The sequence below is a fragment of the Ptychodera flava genome, chromosome 13 (assembly GCF_041260155.1).
Source record: "Ptychodera flava strain L36383 chromosome 13, AS_Pfla_20210202, whole genome shotgun sequence".
NCBI classification, from domain to species: domain Eukaryota; kingdom Metazoa; phylum Hemichordata; class Enteropneusta; family Ptychoderidae; genus Ptychodera; species Ptychodera flava.
The window spans coordinates 22,225,010-22,242,079 of record NC_091940.1 but is presented as its reverse complement, the minus strand read 5'-3'; the positions used below and the strand labels follow the sequence as shown (position 1 = coordinate 22,242,079).

The window sequence follows — 17,070 nt, the reverse complement described above, 5'->3', positions numbered from 1 at the left end:
TGGCACAGTGCCATACTAACTTGTAGCAACTAGTGATGTAAAGGTGAAAAGACTTTTCTCTGTGTTTTTTTTTTGGCTTGAAGTTCCTTTTTGTTTAATCCCTACAATATGTCAATAATACTTCATCAAACTCACGAAATTACCCTATATAGCTTTGTTTTTTAGCAACAATGATATTTGAAGTGTTAGGCAAAAGTGATGATGAAACTACGGCAGTTCAACTTCTTGTTTTCAAGAACTAAATGTTACAACCCACTGTCATATATAAAACTTAAGAATTTTAATTATACGCAGATGAGGGCACTTTGTGAACTGGATTAGTATGGGTAAGCCCTAAGGGGAGGGGTGTCGGTGTTACACACGTTCACATTCTGCTTTGAAGAACAGAGGGCAAGGCAGAGAATGCTGATTTCATGATAGGCCCTTTCACATCTGAACATTTCATTTCACACAGATGCCTTTTTTCCTTTCTTCTTTTTTTCAGGGGGGGGGGGCAGCTGTAACTTATGATAATCATAACTAATGATAAACTATTGTTATATGAAAAATACATTTTTTTCTTCTCCCTAGTGTGTTTATTACTAGTAGACATTGCATCCCATGCACATTGTGTACAATATCCATTTTTTTACTGATGGAAAATGAATTCTAGTCCATATTAATATTCACTGATACTTTTAACCGCGATAGCACTACACTACATACCCATTTCGTTTACCGTTGCAGCAATCATGGTTTGGCCCATACCCATTGTTGTCAATGGTGATTGTGAACCTGTTTATTAAGAATCGGGGGTGAACAGGCTAAATACTAGGTATTTTCATTTTCAACAAACGTTTTGGATTTAAACTGTGTTTACGTTTGGGAGTTGAATTGTATTTTACAGATTAGAACAAAAATGCTAGGAAAGTCAGTACACCAAAGGATACATACAACAATCTGAGCTTGAAATGAACTTTTCTAACATAGACAATGTTCCAGACATTAATACCTTTGCTGCTCAATGCAAGGAGTTACATGCATTGGTCATTGGGTTGTGGTAAGTTTGTATAAAGCAGTTCTGGCACTTATTAAACCTTTCCCTCCTTTTCAGCATTTCTCTCAATTCACATGTGTACCGGTACATTAAAAATGGAAATACACTAACATACATGTATATTCTTGTGACCGGAATGATTTTTGACAATCTTTGGACGTCACATTCCCTTAAATAATTCCTCTCTTTCATGAAAAATATGCAAAAAAATTAATCTAGAATTGCCCTTCCATGCAATGTTGAGAAAAAACAGAATCTGATAAGTTACAGCCAAGACACAAAGCTCATAAATATCAATGGTGGTAGATCAGTGACTATACTGACCTCATAAAGTCAAACACTGCCACTAGTAACATGTACACCTGCACTGCACCCACGTGTCCTGGTATTCCATGGATGACAACATTTACAGTTGAAACAACAACAATGGAAATACAGGAATGAACTACGTTACAGTTGTTACAGGTACTTACATCGTCTCACGTGAAACTGGGTGAGTGGAGACGGCTGGTGCAGCATTGAATACAAGCTATACTTCTGAATATTATTGCATCATATATTTTCTGTTTGCACAGTAGGTCATAAAGAAGGATTACAAGAGTATACTGACAGTTTTAAGATACAGGGTCAGGTTATGAATTGGACCCGATACTGGCAGCATGCTACAGCATCTTGGCATGCTCTGTAATGTAATTCCACCTTATTGCATCATACAATTGTGATGAAACACAATGGTACTTTTTATCATAACATCTCTACCTGCAATTTGCAAAACGGTAATCTTTCACAATTTACTCATCTGGTCATTAATATTTAACTACTACCATCATAAAAACATCTTTTTTACCATGCAAAATACAAGTTTTAATTTCCTGTTTATTTTATATACATTTTTTTCCGGAGGAGTGTACAAATAGTTTTAACATTGTTCCTGTATTTTGTGAAGTGAGCTTTGAAAATTTGAAACATTAAACTCAAGAATTTATGTATAGCTATATGATACAAAAGAGGTTTCTATCTAATTTAGATGGTTCTGAAACATTATAGTTTCCAAAACATGAGAAACTGAATGTTTTTAAACATTGATATGGGTAAGTAAATCCTGGTGATTAATTTTCAAAGTAAAAAAATATTTGAGTAGTCAGGCATACAAGTTTTATTCACACAAAGTCACTTTATCAAACACAGCCTTCACTTATCAGACTTATATATGATTTATCACTTTATTGTATATTTACACACAAGAGATTATTTAAGTTGTCTGTCAGGATAGTCAAGACATAAAAAAAGAACATGTATATGATAGAATTTGTCTGTTTGTCTCCGTTGTTGCAAAAGGTATAACAGACTAGAGAATTTTGTGCCTTTCTCAAATTTCCAAATTTCTCATTCTGTTGAAAAGTAATACAGATTATCAAATGAAAATTGACCGCTACTTCCTTGCACATGTTACATTTCACATCCTAAATTGCTGCAATTTGCATATCTAATACATCTTGTTACAGTAATCCAGTATAAAAGCAGCTCTTATATTTCAGCCAATCATAACATGTGTTACAGGACTAAAGTGTCTAGATATTATAAAACTTATAACTGGCAATCAAACAACAACAAGCACTGCTGGGGTGACCTACAAACATTTGATGTCTTTCAAGTGGAGGTGTCAGGTGGGATGCACGATTTAGTGAGCAGTGACATCAGACCCAAACACTCACCTGATTGGCTGTTGCCACGGCGTTCACTATGGCAGCGTGTCTGCTGTGATTGGCTGTTGTCACAGCACATAGCAAATGCTGCCAAGGAAATTCATCATTCGTCAGTGGTAAAGTATTATGACACTTGCACTTGTGGCTGCACTTGACAGCTGTTTTTAATGTCTCTCCTCAACTGTTGTCTGACTGGAGCAACATATGCATGATATGAAAAAGATCACACAGTGATGACCAAGAGAAATTCCAATGACCAAGAGAATTTCCAATGATGTAGAGAATAAGTCCCCCTCCCCTGACTTTGTCTGCATGGACTAAAAAAACAGCCAACACACAGACCACTGAGCTAATCTACCCTGCAGAGTAATACCATGATAAACAGCCTTGTTGCTGCAATTTTGCCTTCATCTGCCCATGGCATATCAAAAATACAGTACATTCCCATTGTAAAAATGAAATCTTACACTGTACAATGTAATATTGTACGACAAATAATCAAGGATATACTGTCCTCACAAGAATTTCAACGATGTGGCCTTCTATATATATACATATCAACCCCCAATGGAAAATTCCTTTTAGAATTGAAAAACAGAAAACTTTTCCAGAAAGTAGTGAAAATATATAATTTGGAGGAAATGAAACTTTCGCCAGTATTTGACAGGCTACATCCTAGAATATTTTAGTTATAAACACTGACCACTGGTACAAATAAAAGAATTACCAGTATTCTAAATTAAATGATGAGAGATAGACCAACTACAGAGAGAAGACAAATATATATTACAGGTTTGTTACTCATCTTCAGTCTCTAACAAAATGATGCAACTATATCTTTTAGGCTCACAAGATCCAACGATCAACATGAGAACAACAAAACATGAATTGTGAAATACACACACTGCATGACGACAGTTGAAGTTCACAGTTCAGAGATGTACATTGTGGCTATCCAAAAGACGTTAACAAATTTTGTGGTGTAAAGCTTCCTGTGAAATTTTTGAAAATTTAATTTTAAAGTGACAGAGAAAAAAGCAGACGGAGTTTCTCTATGCAAGGATGAGAAAAGACCCGTCCCTTTTATATTTTGACCCTAGAACTGAAATCTATGCATTGAAAGAGGGCTTAGGACCATTCAACATGAAAGCTGTATTGGTTGATACATGTATCTGTCAGTCTGTAGACTCTTTGGGCAACAACACCGAGGGAAGTTTCTGAGCAGTAAGCTGTAAGCTGTTTCTGAAAAGTGCTAAAAATTTACAAATGTCCCATTCATCCTGTTGAGTAATGAGTTTTCTAACTGCCAAATTAGCCATTAAGCTCCACATTTGAAGCGCTTTTCAGTCTTTCTATGAGTACTTACTGACATTCACACTGGGTAACAGATACACTCGGGGGGAGCTTCCAGATGTGACCCGACTGCAAAGCTCACCAGACCTTTTTGACAAACACAATGCATGGCAGAACAGAGGGCACCATAAGCCTGAACAGATACCACTACTACCGGTAGAACTTTCATTCACCAGGGCAAAACATTGCTGGGGTCAACTTGGCAGGGCAAAGATTTAGAATGAAGTTTACAAATGCCCCCTGGCCAAATTAATTACACTACCTCAAGGCTAGCGATAAACACTGAAGTAAATGACCCACAAAACAATACAATTCCAAATCACAATTTGTACTTAACTTGTGATTTATTGACTTTTTGGCCCGAGCATTTCTTTCCAAAAATTACAGCACTCTACTTTTTTTTAACAAAGCAGCCTCATTGCTCACAATGCACAACCTAAGGAGTGAATTGAAAGTTTTGCATCGTTTGCTACATTCCTAAGAATCTTTCAGGTCAAATCACTGAATCATTGAATGGCGAGAACTCCCCCTGATGCAAGTTGACATAAACAGCCGAAAAATATATCAGTCGGAGTAAATCTCACTCTCAATAATAACATTTTCTGTACTGACAACTCAACATCAAAACTGTCCAGTCTGGGTGCAGTTTCAAAACACTGTGATGGGGTATACACTACAGATAATCTTTACACTGATAACAGTATCAGTACATAACTGCAAACAGCCCTGATAAGGTGCTCTTCGCAAAATGTGATTATTTGCCGATTCACTGATACAGCAAAATGGAGTTACTGAAACAAAGAAGTACAAACATCACAGGATAATAATCTTATCTAAATCTAAGAGCAAAATACTCAATATCAGCTCTCCTTGTCCAAATTATGTCTACTGATAAGTCAATTACAGCAAAATTTCACAAAGCAGGTGGGAGTCCAATCTGATAACACATAACACAGTACCAACCTGAAAGAAGTTTTTGACAGAACTCGATGTTATTGGCGACTCTTCACTCTACAAACTTGAAATGTTAAAGCAGCTATCATACTGTCTGCTTATTTGAGGAATTCGGTAGGCACGTTATTAAGATTCACATTGACTGATGCGCCACTGTTGATGCCATGATCTTGGCATGGAATGCATGGATGATAACTTGTCTGGTTGTTATGGACGTGATGTATGCATACCAGTCAGTGTGTTTGGTAAGCGTGCAAACCCCATCCCTCAAAGTTTATTGGTTTCCCAAAGTCGTAGAAGTACCATTATATTTACAATAGTACCATACGACTTTGGAACCCAATTTACAACCAAATAGGAAACATCACAAGTGCAGCAGTACTGGGTGTTTCCAAAAACTCTCTCCTAACCTAGCAAAAACAGGGTCAGTCCTGACAGACATTAGAACACTGATCACCGCATTCGCATTTTCGGTCCTAATCCTAAATTAAAGAGTTAATGAGGTTTTTGAAAGGCTCCTTTATGTTTCAAGCAGCACACCTACCAGGTAGAGTGTATGTGACATTGTGACCTCTCACCCTCATTCCCTACAATGGGTCCCGTCACCCTATAGAAACAAGGGTGCTGTCCCAAAGCCTGATAATAAAAAGGGTTACTGTAACAAAAAGGGCCTGTTTGACAAACAGCTTTTCAAAACTGCTCATGTACTTGAATAATATGGATCAACTTATTGCAAAAATGCCAAAAAAAAAAAGTTTTTTTTGCTGTAGTTTTGCGGAATTCTGCAGATTGTGAGCACTGTAGTTAGCTCATCAGCATATTATTCTGGTAGATATATATATGTTTTCATCATCCTTATAATAACTTCCATCTCTTTTTTCCTCCAGCTGAGGATGTAGATGAGCATGGCATGTTTTATTGATCAGTCTTTCGGCATGTTTTATAATCCCAAAATGTTTCACTAACTTGTCAAACGATGACAATTTGAAAAACACGATAAATCCCTCTTGAAAGTAACTTTGTCCCAGTCACTAGACCTACATTACTCCATAGGAATAGAATATGTGTTAGACTCGGAGTGGCCTGATTTACTGCCTTGTTGTGGCTTGACGATCTACGGCTTCAATGATAATCTGAAAGTCCCAGGACAGGCAACCATGGTGATGACCCTATACGATGACATGTCAAATACAAACAGACACACCTTGGTCTGATAAGTTCAACAGAGGGTTTGGAAATTTTACACCGTTCAGATAGTTGACCTCCTTCACCTTGTTATTTCTAACAAATGTTGGAGGCAACTTAGGGCAATGGTTGGGGTACGAAACTTGCTATCTTGAGGAGGGAGTCGAGAGAACTTGGTAAAAACAGAGTAACGGAGTAAGTGGGAGGACGGTGAGTGTGAGACTCTAGCATGGTGTTGTGTCAAATTGAGCAAGGCACTTTGCTTGATTGGGTAGAGGGATGTCATATGGGTAAGTCTTCTTATAAATGGGCATTTGCCCATTAGATGATGGATTTTGTAAAAAAAAAGATGTACATCCGCATGAAATGTTCTTTGCAGATTTGTGCATCAGGGATAAACAACACAGATACGATAAAGAAATGTGAAGAAATATACGGTGATATTGTTCTAGCATTTACAAAGAAGATATACGATTACAGAGTGTATGATGGCTGGGTTGTGTCACATTTCATGAATATTCATGTGGTTTGGTACACTGGAATAACTCTAGGGATTTACAGAAGTGAAACACAACCGTCTTCCCACTAAAGTACATCAGCATAATTCGTTTTACCTGAACTGTTCTGCATTTATCCCTTTAAGTGCCACGGTCAGTTTGTATTGCTTGTATAAAATATATTGACTCTGTCAACTTTTTTCAGATTTTTTTGCAAAATTTGGTTAAAACGGTAGCCCATAAAAAGTCATGTCCATTTGGTCCCAAATTACAAAAAAACTGCAGTAAAAAAATCATAAAAAATGGTTGAATGTTGCACTTAAAATTTTGGTAGGAAAAGATTACAGCACTCAAAGGGTTAAAGTTTACCTAACAGACTTGCATTTAATTATTTTCCTGACCGCACACGCAATTAACTTTAGAATATATTTCAAAATACAGTTCTCTATTTTACAGTTTTAATCCAGTCGAGTGAACTTTACAGTTTCTGAGCAAACACATCACTCAATTCTATTGCATTCAGAAATAAAATTTAAAAAATCTATGCTATTGCTATCTTATTTCCCCTACAGACTCCAGCATAAACTCTAGTCTACAATATATGCAATTGACTCAGTAAAATCACAGAAAGGGGCCATCCCTGTGTGAAGCAAGCGGATTTTCACCATTTCTTCTGGTGATGGTGTACCATCTCTTCCCAAGAATGTTGGATTCAGGAAATTTTATTTAATATTTTGCCCCGGTTATAACATCTGGCGAAGAGGCCTGGAACTGTACATGATTGGTGCATTGATGTGTCAGAATACTGAACTGTCACTCTGTGCACTTCAAAACTCCACCATCTGCAACTATTCACAGTCCACATGAACAATCGACAAAAGTTAATGGCCAGAAGGCTTAAAAAGAACCACTGGACAGTGATAAACGGATAATCCCGTGGACAAAGACCTGTATGGGCAATCCTTGGTTGTGAATGATGGGCAAAACACATTCCTTTTATTGGACACAGTATTGCATATTGATCTCTTGTCTGTAATACCACTTCACCTGCCCTATTCTTGCTCTGCCTTAAAACCACAAGACAGGTCAGCCTGTCACATCGTGCAGAAGTAAAGAGATAATGTTAACATACTTTCAATGGAAGAGCAGTTTCATTCTTTGTCTTTCAAATTCGGTTGAACTTTCATTTTTTGAAAAATAGAACACTCAAGAATATCAAGAAATGCATAACTGACAAGTTCACTGGTCTATCTCGTGAGGTTAAAGTTCACGCGAGCATAGTTTAACTTTCTTGAAAGTTCTCTGCTTGCAACTCATTAATGTTCCAGCGACTCATTAATTTAATGTTTGATTCAAAGTATATCCTAACAACTAAATTTGATATACCATCCATTCTCCTTTAATATCAATACTCTATATATATAATTTTTTTCTAATTTTGAAATTCTAAAATAACACATTACAGGTCCAAATAAAGATGATCTGAAGTTAGACATGAATCTCTTTAATGCATCCAGGTCATAGACGTCAGTAAAGAGGATTCAACAATGGTTAAAATAGCAGAATTTACAGGTTTTGACATGACTTAAACATCTCATAAATCATGAATTACTATTTTATGACACATTCATGATAAATACGTGATCCTCACTGTTCAAAATATCAGTATTTTGAAACTTCAATATGGACTACAACTAGTCTCAAAAAGGTCCAATCAAAATGATAATGACAAGTCGGCAGCTCTGAAGGATGTAGCAAGTACTATGCTGAAATATTTATGACCTAGGCAAACAATAGTATTACACATAGACTTCCATCACCATGTCAACCCATTTTGTGTTTGACAAATCTTGAAATGGGGAAAGAAACATGAAATCTATCCACAGTCAAAACATGTGCAGTTGAAGCAATACACAGTAAGTTACGTTTTTATCTGACATACTGGGACTGTTTTGAAACACAAGGGTCTAAGGGATGGACCATTAGACCTTGGGAGGGGGGTGGTCACAATGAAATTGTGAAAATTTTTTTTTACTATTGTAAATTTCTGAAATTTTTTTTTCCAAATGAGATTAGCTGTGCAAATTTTTTTTTCAGAGTAAATTTTCAGATTTATAATTTTTTTTTAGTTCGTCGCTGTCTGAAGATAAAGAGGGCAAAGATGTGGTGCCAAGCACCACAAGCGGCCACGCAAGCGGTCACGGGGGGGAGGTCAGGAGAGGGGTGTCCCCCTGCTGCTGTTGGAGCTTTTGAAAAATAGAGATTAAAATGGTGTTATTTGGTGGCACTTGGGGAGTATTTTTGCGGGGGGAGGTCAGGAGGGGGGTGTCCCCCCTCCTGCTGTTGGAGCTTTTGAAAGATAGAGATAAAAATGGTGTTATTTGGTGGCACTTTGGGAGCATTTTTTTCGGATCACACATCTTCCTCTGAAACATGGTCTTCTTGCTCCTCAGTAGCTTCCTATAGTTTTGAAAATTGACTATTTTGGTTTCCTGGCTTCCCTTTCTACTGCGTGGTGAAATGCCGACATTCACCCCACCAAACATCATGCATATCTCATGATTTACAATTGATTTTGACAAGCTGAGAAGCTAAAATAAGCTAAATAATATAGTTAAATTTGCATATTTGTGTTTTTAGAGTAATTGTTGCCCTTTTTTGATCAAAACATCTATTTCTCTGTAGCAGCATGTCCAAATTGATTGGATGTGTATAGATGTGTTGAAATTTCAATATTTGTCTTTTTAGGGCAATTTATGCCATTCATGGTCAAAAAATCTGTATTCTCTGAAAGGGCTTGTCCAATTTCTTTGAAATTTGCTACACAAAAACGATTATTCATGCAGATTTATTCAGTATTTGCTATCGAGAAACTTTCAAAGTTCAACCCCTTTGTGTGTTTTTGTGTTGGGATTTGTAGGATAGATGGCATTCTACGTAGTGTATTTTTGAATGTTAAAACATGTGTTGCTGTTGTTTTTTGAGGCTGTTTTTTGAATAAAAGAATTGAAAATGCCTTTTTAAAAGCAAAATAATACAGTATGACTTGGTATGTTGTTTTATCATTATTGACGTGTTTCTACTTGTTCACCCATTCTTGCATTCATCATTGCAATAAAATGCTGTGAAAAAAATGAAACTGATGTGGCCTGCATCTTAAAAGGCAAATACAACTTTCTGTCTTGACAACCATACCATAGTTTCAATGTTTTACCTAGTGTACCTGCTTGGTTTGTACGCAGGAAACAAGTAGAAAACAGGCTCTATAATTTCTAATTTTCAAGTGATCAGAATACAAAAGCCCTGAAAAGATAAGATAATCACAACTTCCAGTATAAGGGATGCAGTCACTCTAAATGTATAAATTAAAATTAAAAATGTGCCGGGAAGATGTACTAAAAAATACAGAAAGTTGCTTTCTGTCGGTAAAATCTAAAAAAATTCAAATTTTAAAGACTTTTGCAGATTTTTTTTTTACGCCTTTGTCTTCTTATTATTTTTTTTTTATTTTGCAAACTAGTTTGAAGATTTTTTTTCCCTAACTTTCTGCTCTGAAAATTTTTTTTTCTGTTTTTGACCACCCCCCTCCCAAGATCTAATGGTCCATCCCTAAGTGTGAATGCATTGCAGAACCTCTATCTATACCTCTGCATGGCTTCCTTATGGTAGAAATCAACCAATACTGAAACAGAGCTTGAAAACTTTGATGTGACATTGTTGGTAATTCGTGTTCTTTCTAAAACAACATGTTTCCAGTGAGAATTTCGGCTCGCGGATTGCTTTCAGTGAAACAACAGCTACGGAAAATGTTGCTCAGTTTAACTAAATATTTCAAACTTTGTTTGAATATGCTCATGAATACTTACAAAAACAATTGAGGAACTATCAGTACATTGAGTTAAACAATATTCTCATGACCGTATCATGTGTATATATATACCGCTATCTGTACAAGCTGACTATCTCCAAAGGTACATGACCTCTCTGATGCATGCATAACAATGAAATGACATAACAATGCTAAAAGGATAGATAGAACGTAAATTGGGACTAAATAGATTTTTCTTTCAACAGATGGCATTTCAAAGGCTAGGCTATTTTGAATGTTAAGTCAGGGCTCGAAATTAGCGGTAGTCCCGCGTCCACAGACTACCAACTTTTCCCTTGGGCTACCAAAATCCAAAAAATGGTAGCCCACACGGACTACCAAAGCCCCGGACATGAAATTCAGTCAGAACTAGAACTTGGCATACGATATCAATCACTGGGATGAGCTGAATGTAGTCAAACCCAGCTAGCTAGCTATCTTGACACAGAAAGGCCAGACTAAAACTTTGTTATGCAAATTGCAAAGACGACCGAGCGGTGGAATTTTGCAGCAAAGTTTCAATATGTGAACCTGTGAACTGATGTATTTCGTTGAAAGGCACAGGAAATGATGGCCTATGAAAATGCAATTTCACTACATCTTAGATCATAATGTATCAATCACAGTTACACGGAAATTATTGTCTCCTCCCCTGCACAGAAAGCCCATGCTCTATTTTTAGCCTTGCTGTGCTTAAAAGTGTATGTCTCATCGGTTGAGAGGAAGCCGTTGCCATGGTGACTATCGAAATTTGCATACAACCCTGAGTATGAAACGGGATGTCAATAGGTCACCAAACTTTTGAGTGTCATTGCTGTCCAATTCATACCGTATTACTGGTTTCCTTTCGGGCATTAACGGTGTGCAAGTATTCACATCAAATTCAGAAATTCACTTCATGAGCAGAATCTTTAAAAATAGGTCTTTTCTTGCCTAGTTAAGGAAAATAAATATCCCTAAACTGAAAAAACGCATGGGCTACCAGTCATTGTCACTGGGCTACCAACTTCAGAAAATGGTAGCCCAAGTGGACTACCAGGGAAAAAAGTTAATTTCGAGCCCTGTAAGTGTGTCTACAGCGATGCAAATGATTTGAATGTCCTGAGGTGATCACATATGACAATGAAACAGTGTGTTTACATTCTGAAGAAATAATTTCTTTTTTTAAAATACACTATATTCTGAAATTTCTGCATATACATATACCCCTTTGAAGTCTAAAAAAATATTACAAGTAACTGCACTAGACCCACTTTATAATTTGGAATGGTTTGCAAGGGTATATAGATTTGGTAAATTTTGTTAAACAGATTTGGTAAATTTTGTTAAACTCAGAAAAATAAACTACAAGTGTGCGTTTTAAACCATTCTTTCCTAATATCCTCACGACTTTGGTAAAACTCAGTTGCTCAAACCTTTTATTGGTAGGAACATGGGGTGAAAAAGTTAAAATACATGAGGTAACACAAATTATTTGTTACCCACCAGCAGATTGTACTCTTAGGCATATATTTTTGATGAATTTTTATGTGGACTATTTTATTCTTTCCTCAAAAAGAAGACTTAGTTCTACAATCTGGGACTGTTTCTCATGTATAACAGACACTCGAGAAAACGGTTTTTCTCGACGGTCTATGGTTTAACAGACACTGCAATGAAAGACAACTCAATTATCTTAAATGATTAACTGAACTGCCAGTATTTTTAGAGACCTCTGAGTCTCACCCCTTGACAAGTTTTATAATGTTCATAATAAAACAATGTTAATAAATCTGGTGAAATTATCCAAATTTTTCCTTCCTCAGTCAAGGATGTTCACTATAAAATAAATAACTGTGCACAGAGTAAAAAGATGGCCAATGCTACTGTAGTCACAGTATTGGCAGGGTCAACAAAAGCCTGGCCTGAGAAGGTGTCCTACACCTAACAACCAGCAAAAAACCCCATAGTGATGACAACAGCGATCTTGAAAATGGTCACCCCCATGGGCAATAAATTATGTTGACCTTGATACATGAATTGAAACTACTATATTAAACCTTATATGAACAAAGAAATTTAATAAAAGACACAACGACATGCGATACGAATGCAACATCTCTTCCCTTTAACTCGGAAAATTATTTTTTTCTTCATGTTGAACTACATATTTTTGTCACACATGTGACCTGTATTAGCTTTGGATACATAAAATATTGTCTTCACGGTTCTGTCTTATGAATGAGAACATATCGGTAGCGGCGCTATTCTATGTAAAATTATAATACTGAGACACGTGCTTGGAGGTTTGGAGGTTGTATCTGGCGAGAAAATTGACCTTGTACCGGGCTGTCAGAGTCCACATATGCCGCGCCGATGACCGTGGCCACTTGTAAAATACGTGCCACATTTACATGTATGCAAATACGGAATTCACTCCATGACTGGCCGCGCAACATAGTAACACACTATGGTCGTAACGTAACCACTTCCCAGTTTGGTATTGTATCAACCTTGTATGCGGAGTTAAAGCGGAATTCAAAATAAATAATCTTTTCCACCCTTCTGGCTTTGCCTTGAATATGTACCGCGTTTTTTCTGACTCTGGGCCAAATCGTTTTTCCCGCGTAAAAAAATGTTTAATCGCTATCGACTTATTGTATTGCTTTTGTGCGGCATATTTGCATAAGCGCTGTCCCCATACAGCAACAAAAAATATGGCAGAGAGAGCGCTCACAATAGGCCAATTCACTACGTTTCAATACTGTGGGGAATAAAGTCGGATCTTGAAGGAAAGGGGGTCAGAAAGATCATTTATCGGACAAAGATTCCAAACATTCAGGAAAAACACCCCGCTAAATGAGCCACTGAAACGGCAACAAATGATTCCTGAATCACCTTGGTTGTCGGCCAATGTTTACGCGAGCACTAGTACAATATGTTTTGAAAATGCTTCGCACATGGCGATTGCGCGCCGCACCGCCGGTCTGTTTTCATTCTATGGGGTCAAAAAACTTCTGGACGTCGAAGACTAAATAATACTTCGCGTGCAGATATGTACCACTTTTGACAGCTATTTCACACCTAGACAGGTAAAACATTCAGTAAAAGGTGGTGGAACGCAGTCCGCCTCAACATAACAACAAGCAAAGCCGCGCTTTGTGGCCCACTCCCTTTGAGCATGCAACATGACCGGCCGGCCTTGGAAGAAAACCCGCGTTACACGACGCAAAACACCGTTTATGAATATTATTTGCGGTAGGATTTCATCCATCAAATATTGCAAATTTACAGTGATACTTAAGAAGTAAAAGTACACGGGGAAATACTGTGTGTTTGTTGTTCTTACCTTGACGTTTGCTGTTGCTTGTAGCCACGAGCCGCGCTAACTATGTTGCATCATCTCTCTGTCCTGAGTGTATGTAAACTCGCATGTGGCGCGAAAATGGAATTTGACATCGAGCGAAAGTCATTCGCTGGCACTTTTCCAATTTACATATTTAATGAGTTTCATATGCAAATTTCCGCCTTCGGTGTCAAATTTCGCGCCAAAGATAGTCAATCTTCGAATATTTGCATAATTATATCTTATCAATGGACATAGCGGTCACGGTAGACTTTAGGTACACAGTTCGACTCGTAATCGCCATAGGAAGTAGCAAAACTTTATTATAATTAATCTAACGATTTCAGTAGCGGGGATATCACGATATTGCTGGTTCGATTGTGCTTATTCGACCTATTTTAAAAAAAGTAGGAACAGCCTCATATGACAGCTTTCGTTCCCAGTCGCCAACCCTTCATGAATATACACACGGTCCCTACACAAGTAGATGAATCTCATTCATTCAAGCTTCTCTCGGGAATGGTTTCCATAGCACGTGGTATGCAAGGCCCGCGGAACTGAAGCCAACGTTTGCGGCACGGCTGGGATAGGCGCATGAAAACTTTGTAAGAGGGCGCCATAAGACGTACTGCAACTGGAGTAGCAGCTGGACTGATTGTATCATGTAGGCTATATTAACAATTTCTGCATTTACAACAACTATAGTAAATTTACTCAGACTTTTTCTTTTCAAAGAAGCAGCCGTAACAGTTCATGTGATTGTGTTCATAAGCTTACAAGTATACAATGAATGTTTACTACCTTCTACTGTTCCTACGCATGTATAATGGTCGGACTTGGGCCTACATTCACAAAGTCAATGCCCCCCCCCCCCCCCCCCCCCCCGGTCTTTAAAGGTCTTTGCAGACAGAATGACGTAAATTAATGAGTCCCAGATGGTCGTTAACTACGACGGCGTGATGTCAGGTCGTCCGATGTGATTTTGTGTGTTTGTTTACCGGCCACAAGTGAGCTCACAGGACGAGCTCATTCCTCTCGACAGATGACCATGGCATACTTTAATACCGGAGAAAATGAATTCATTCTGTCACCGTAAGGAACTGGTCAGTTTGTTCGGCCTTGGGAGGGGTACATTATATTTTCAATACGTTAAAAAGTGGTTGAACCCCCTCCCCCCACCTATTCCAACTTGAAAAAAAACAGGGTGAACCCCCTATTCCAAATTTCGAAAAAGGGTGACCCCTTCCTCGCAACAAAGATAAAACAAAAGGTGGAATATATATATATATATATATATATATATATATATATATATATATATATATATATATATATATATATATATATATGTATATAATTAATTTTTGGGGTACATATTAAACATTTAGTCATTCTGTGTTTTACAGTTGAGGCCATTATTCTTCGGTGGCTACCAATTTAGCTAGGGATATTGCAATATACCAAGGGAACTTTCTAAGCCAAACTCAATTTTCCAGGCCTCGGGAACAGACATTTGGACTCTTAAAATTTTACAATTCTTTAATTTTCTGATCTACCACTTGTGAGGGGTTCATGAAATTTTGAAGCTTTTGGTATAAGAAAGCTGTTCACCTTCTTATTTTTTCGAAAATTCAAACTGTATTTTTCTCCGTAGAGTTAACACAAGGGCGGCGTCCATTCAGGATTTCAAATGTTGGTAAATCTTGGGTAATTTGTTCCCGGGCCTAGTATCAAAATTTGCACGGTGACTCCCGACTTTTATTCTTGCTCCTGAAAGAGAATGGTTGAAATATTCCTTGAGGAAAGTTTGAGCAAAAGTTAAATCATTCGCTTTCGAGGAGCATACTACTTTCGATTGAGCAGACATTAAAGGGCCAGTACCTTTCTGTCTTCACTACTCTTGAGATAAATGCAAGTTCTTGTTCTACTCCCCAAAGCATGCTGAAACACCTACTATTAAGCTTGTCAATATGCGTAAAATGCAATAGTAACGCCATTGTTTGCATTTAAATTCTCGTCCGGACCAGATTGTCACTTGTCAACAGTAACATAGCAGTCTATACATGTACAGGCTGAGTTGACAGCTGAATACTGTGTATCTCAATGTGCATTCGGGATTACAATCGGATATGTGGTGAATATGTTAAATGAAAGTATTAAAGAAACATCAAACGTTACTGCTGCAGGCCCTTTAATTAAGACATATCCATGTGCACGCGTACACCTCGCACGAACAACAAGCAACAACACTGATTGTAAAGAACCACAGATAGTTCAATCATATTAAACGACTAAAGATCTGACAGTTTCTTTTTCCTAGAACAAATACATATGTAAACAAGCAAGGAGAGAGAGAGAGAGAGAGAGAGAGAGAGAGAGAGAGAGAGAGAGAGAGAGAAAACACAAAAACAATGTTATATTGTTTTTCGCTGGATTGAACAGAACAACACACTACACACGTCTAACATGCATATGGACGGGCACCGAGGTCTATTGACCATCATGTCCCTGAGGCTATAGCCTGCAAACTATCGACAGCATTTACGTTGCCGAAGTCAACTGTGTTATATCGAACCAGTTGGCTAAAAGGGCCAAAAGCTGTTAATTTTGATGACTTTTTGACCAGTTTTGTTCGTGTTTCAATTGCAAGTTCTTCGAAACCAAAAGAACGTTGAAAAACCTACGAACTAGCTTGAGAAAGCAGCTTCCACACATGTAAAATGCTCTCTTAGTGTTTACATTGAGAGTCTAGTCCGGATCCATATTTCACTTGTCAACGGTAGCAATGCAGTTCAAGTCTACACATGCGCAGGCTTAGTTGACAAGCTGAAGTTTTACCTCTGAGTCAATATGAATTTTGAGCAGTAACATAAGAAACTTTGTAGTTGACATTAAAAACAAAACTACAGGAAAAATTCATTAAAAGTTGCAGCAACTTTAATTTTATATGTAAATAACATTTTCAAGCAAATAGAATATACTTCATTTGCTCTTCTTGTACACAAGGTATGAATACGCCATAAATTGTGTGAAACCGTAGTTTATTAGGAGAGCGCACGAAAGCCCGGACACATGCCATTTTTACACAAAACACAAACTGAAGTTCATGTTTAAATGACAAACAATTTCTCCATGTGCCAAAGAGA

At 37.5% G+C, this 17,070-nt stretch overlaps 1 protein-coding gene across 2 annotated transcripts in view; it reads right to left on the bottom strand.

Annotated features, from left to right (window-relative positions):
- The window catches only part of LOC139147832 (b(0,+)-type amino acid transporter 1-like), a 47,803-nt gene extending 33,752 nt beyond the window's left edge, over positions 1 to 14,051 (bottom strand). Inside the window, exon 1 of one of the 2 annotated variants that reach the window (XM_070719041.1) lies at positions 13,928 to 14,051. The gene's annotated coding sequence lies outside the window, so the exon portion shown is untranslated. Of the gene's footprint in view, positions 1 to 4,108; positions 4,296 to 13,927 lie in introns of those variants that run through there. The other variant, XM_070719042.1, reaches the window with a different exon arrangement.
- Between the last annotated feature and the right edge of the window lie 3,019 nt (positions 14,052 to 17,070).